This window comes from Callorhinchus milii, unplaced genomic scaffold (genome assembly GCF_018977255.1).
Source record: "Callorhinchus milii isolate IMCB2004 unplaced genomic scaffold, IMCB_Cmil_1.0 Scaffold174, whole genome shotgun sequence".
Taxonomy (NCBI): Eukaryota; Metazoa; Chordata; class Chondrichthyes; order Chimaeriformes; family Callorhinchidae; genus Callorhinchus; species Callorhinchus milii.
The window spans coordinates 86,210-91,209 of record NW_024704915.1 but is presented as its reverse complement, the minus strand read 5'-3'; the positions used below and the strand labels follow the sequence as shown (position 1 = coordinate 91,209).

At 50.5% G+C, this 5,000-nt stretch overlaps 1 non-coding gene across 1 annotated transcript in view; it reads right to left on the bottom strand.

Moving 5' to 3' along the window:
• Positions 1-28, bottom strand: part of LOC121851872 — a 1,806-nt gene extending 1,778 nt beyond the window's left edge. Inside the window, exon 1 of the ribosomal RNA XR_006085999.1 lies at positions 1-28. This exon is cut by the window's left edge and continues 1,778 nt beyond it. This is a non-coding gene — a ribosomal RNA (18S ribosomal RNA).
• Between the last annotated feature and the right edge of the window lie 4,972 nt (positions 29-5,000).

Sequence of the window (5,000 nt, the reverse complement as noted above, 5' to 3'; positions counted from 1 at the left end):
ATATGCTACTGGCAGGATCAACCAGGTAGCTGGCGGCTTTCGACTCTCCACTCGCCAAAAGCACGCCATGGTGACCAGGCGCCCAGCCCAAAGGCTCGCCTGGCATGAGCGTTTGTGGGCCCCAGCCTGCCCAAGTAGGGCAGGCAGGAGTCACTCTCCTGAGGCAAGCATGCACCCAGGCAGAGGAGAGTCCCCACACGCATCCAAATTCGGACGGACAGGACCCCCACGCACACCATGTAAACACACCTTTTGGCACGGACTCCACACAACACAAACCAACACAAGGAGGGGCCTCGCGTTGTCGTGTATGCTCCGTTTGGCAACCTGACGGTGCTGAAAGCTCACAAAACACAGGGCTTCCCACAAGGCCAGCCACTTTGAGGCAGCTGTAAGCGCACCACACACACCCTACGTGGGGTGGGAGGGAAGGAGCAGGGGTCGACACCACATGCCTGGAAACCTCTAGAGCGGCCTTACAATGCTCGCTACTCTCTGGACCGGCAAAGGCAATTGAAACCAACCCTAATTCTTGCGCAGTTGGCAGCCTTCCTTGGCACAAGACCGAACAGCGCAGCGAACCCGTGCAGCACCAACCCAAGGGGACAGCCTTCCCCACACACTCTGGAGGAGAAGAGGCTCCTCGGGCTGAGTCACACAGCTCAAGATTCTCGCTCATTCACGGAAACCTTGGGAAACAAAACCTGCTGACACACACCACTTATGCATCGCATGAAGATTGCCATTGTCCATACACTTGTGCAGGTGCGATGGAAATATTTTCTCGTTTTGGTGCAGGCTATATTTTTACAGACAGCTACCGACAAACGGTAGAAATTGGCGGGGATAGGCCTCAGACATTACCCAAAGCTCCGGGAACGTGAGTGACGCAAGACGAATGGGCATTTTAAAGCAGATCTATGGCAGTTACTGACAGTGCCTGGCGTGGGTTACTTGTCTCCGTTGGCGAGAGGGGAAGACGGATCCATGTATATGTAAAGGGCGATTTTTCAGCAACCGTTAAGGCTGTTTTTCCCCTTCACTAGTATCGAGATGAGATAAATTGGCAGGCGAAACTTAAAAAGGAGAGACCCATGAACAGCATGGCCAGGCGGCTCACGTCGACGTTTATCCCCCGAGCAAAGTCCGCCGAGACCCCCTGTATCCCACGGGGATGTACTGGCGTGCGCTTAAAGGTTGATGCCGCTCTGTTACTTTGGAAACGAACCACAAGCCAAATCCAGCTAATTTGTGAATGACTTAGCTCTCCTGCTTTCTCGAGAACGTGCTTTTTTCGTCGGATGAAACTTCCACAGGCTTTTCCAGCAGATTTGCACGTGCACTCAAAAAAGTCAAAATTTTTACACATAGACCCCATCAAACGGGAGAAATTGGCCGGGATTGCTCTCATGTGCGTTACGGGGCATCGTTTCTGTTGCGCCGAATTCCATCGAGCTGGGAAATCGCTAATTTTTGTGTCGCCAAATATCGTACGAACGCCGTGAAACTTCCACAGCCTTTTCCAGCAGATTTGCACGTGCACTCAAAAAAGTCAAAAATTTTACACATAAACCCCATCAAACGGGAGAAATTGGCCGGGATTGCTCTCATGTGCGTTACGGGGCATCGTTTCTCTCGCGCCGAATTCTCTCGAGCTGGGAAATCGCTCATTTTTGTGTCGCCAAATATCGTACGAACGCCGTGAATCTTCCACAGGCTTTTCCAGCAGATTTGCACGTGCACTCAAAAAAGTCAAAATTTTTACACATAGACCCCATCAAACGGGAGAAATTGGCCGGGATTGCTCTCATGTGCGTTACGGGGCATCGTTTCTGTCGCGCCGAATTCCATCGAGCTGGGAAATCGCTCATTTTTGTGTCGCCAAATATCGTACGAACGCCGTGAAACTTCCACAGGCTTTTCCAGCAGATTTGCACGTGCACTCAAAAAAGTCAAAATTTTTACACATAGACCCCATCAAACGGGAGAAATTGGCCGGGATTGCTCTCATGTGTGTCACGGGGCATCGTTTCTCTCGCACCGAATTCCCTCGGGCTGGCAAAATGCTCTTTTGCTTTGCTCCCCCCCCCCCCCCCGACAGACGCGTATATTAAAATAGCATAGAAATTGCAGGTTTAAAAAATGTCACTTTGTCAGACACCCACCGACCTAGGGGCGGCTCACCTAACCGTATTTTTCCGGCCGAGTCTTCCCGGTACCTCACTGGGATGTGTCGGCGTGCTCTTTTAGGACAAGGAAGCTGCTGTTTTAGCAGCGTCGGAATAAGATGCTCGAAAAGAAGTCACACGAGTGTGTTCGGTCCTTTTAGGAGCCGTGGTACCCATGGCTGGCACCAGGACAAAGCCTTGTCTCAAGGGCTGACTTTCAGTAGATCGCAGCGAGGAAGCTGCTCTGCTACTTACGAAACCCCGAGCCAGAACCAGTAAAACCTTGTCAGCAGCGGCCTGAGACAAGGTTTTACACGAGACTTCATACCGAACGGTGACATCGACAACTAATGCTTTTTCCCCCTTCACGAACATGAGATCTGGTTTCCGTAGTTCTCCACCCTCGGATCTAAGGCGTGGTTCCTTGTAAACCCACCAGCCCAGACGTGTTGCTTCATTCGCAAGAATATCACCGATCTTATTGTGCCGAGCAATCCTTGCTTTCTGAACAGCAGGACATTGACCAAGAATATGCGAGAGAATTTCCAGTCTGGAGGAGCACTTTCTGCAGGAGCGTAGGGCACCCTCTCTGCCCCTGTTCAAGCTCTCCCGAGTCGGGTAGAGGTTAGATCTTACTTGCAGCGCGGCGATATAGTAACATTGTTTGAGGCCACCTCGTATCCCCAGCCACGTATTACTAACCTTGTCGTGCGCAAAATTTTCAACACCCACACCTTGCACTGGTTTCTCACACCATCTCTTGAATTCGAGCTGCCGCCAGTTACATGGTTTAGGGTATACCGGCTCTTTCGAGGCGAGGTCTGTAGAAAACACCGAAGGAATGACTTGACAATCACCTCCGGCTCGGATCCATAGGTTTTTGAACTTCTCATCCACGCCCTGCGAGGACACTATACTTCGTATCATAGCATCAGAAGAGTTGGCAATGCGCTGCAGCCTTCTCAGCTGCGCGGATGGTATCATGCTTTCCAACTTCATGATTGCTAGGCCTCCATCACAAGCTCTGGCGTATAGCAGTCCGTTGCAGGTAGAAGGTGGAAGATGGAGCCAACCCTTAACCGCGTTCCTAATTGCTTGGTCCAAAATTCGCAAGGTGGTCGGTCTGCAATCAGCATGATCGCCTGGGTACAGTAGTCGAGGTACGGCGTATGCATTGAGAAGTTCCACCTTCTGAGTCGGTTTCAAAGGTGCCTCGTCAATGTTTGAGATTCATTTCTTTAATTGTACATTCAGGTCTGGCTTTACAATGCCAGTCCACGGGCTGATTTTCATACCAAGGTATTTCGCGGATTCCTCAGGCCCAACCATTTGGACTCGCACCTCAGCTATGGCCCACGGGTCGCAGTTATTCACCGTGTACGAGTCTTTCGTTGGGTTCAACATGAAGCCCTGGCATTTGTTGGCTTGTACCTTAAGCCCTGATAGTTTGCAGAATGATTCTCGGATGGCGATATTGGTGGTCATGCCCTGCCATGATTCACTCATCAACACCAAGTCATCTGCAAACGCCAGCGAAGTCACACACTCGGCTTCAATAGTGTATCCGACACCATGCGTCTCCAAGGCACATAAGAGAGGGTCCATGGCTAGGCTGAACAACAGGGGAGACATCGGATCACCCTGCTTCACACCAACTCGGATGTTAATTTCAGGACTCGAGGTGTCCTTACTCTTTAACGAGGTCGTGCATTGGTCGTAGGCGTTTCGAATGATGTTAATCATATGCTCGTCCACTTGTTTTTGCCTGAGTACCCACATGATGTGGGCATGGGACACCGAGTCGAAGGCTTTAGCCACATCAATGAATACCACCGCCAACGACTTGCGAGCTTTCTTTGCCTGATTCATAATGTCTTGAAGTACCTTTAGGTTTTCTGAGCAGCCTGGTGCAGCAATAAACCCGCGTTGCCGCGGATTCAGAGAGCAAGCACGTTCTAGGCGTGCAGTGAGGATCCTGGAAAACAGTCTGAGGACTATGGAGCTAATCGTTATCGGTCTCCAATTTCCCAGATCCTTCAGTAGATCCTCACTCATAACCTTGGGTATCAGAACAGATGTATTTCTTTTCAGCTCTTTGGGGATGATGCCAGTAACCAATCAAGCATTGAAGAGGGCTGCCAGTGTCTTTCCCTCTGGATCAGCAACGATGATTGCTGCCTTTGTCACGCCATCTGGTCCTGGCACAGATGATGGTTTAATTGCACGAATGCCCGCCACAACCTCTTCCACCGTAATCAGGGATTCAAAGTGGTCATTGTTCGCTACCGTCAGAGACGTAAATTGGCCGAGGCCATTGAAAGGTATTATTTCCTCCCACTTGTTACGGTAGAAGTCATACACCTCCTTGATAGGAATCTGACACTCCTGTCGGTCTTTGCCATCAGGGACTAGAGAGGCCAACCGAGAGTGGTTTCTGAAGAACAGCTTCTGATGCTTCATGAAGTTGCCTCTCTTTTCTGCTCTCTTTTTCATCCAAGTCCTCGCAGGCATCGTCCTGGGCTTGATAACATCCTCTGTGGTTTTTGAACGGCCACCTCTGGTCCTAACCACTCGCATTAGTCGAAGCATTGACTTTGTTGCATTGTCAACTTGGACATCCTGCTGACCCTCACCCTGCAGCCATGTCTTCATCACCTCTATTGCAGGGCCTTCACGTTTATTGCTTGGCTTAAGCATAAGCAACTCAGTTGCTAGAACGAGTTTGGCCCTCGCACCCGACGTAATACCTGGCGGGGGTGAGACGGTCTCTTTCTTTTTGGTCAGGCATCGTCTCTTATCCGATATTTGCTTATTGGTCTTCGTAACCAGCTT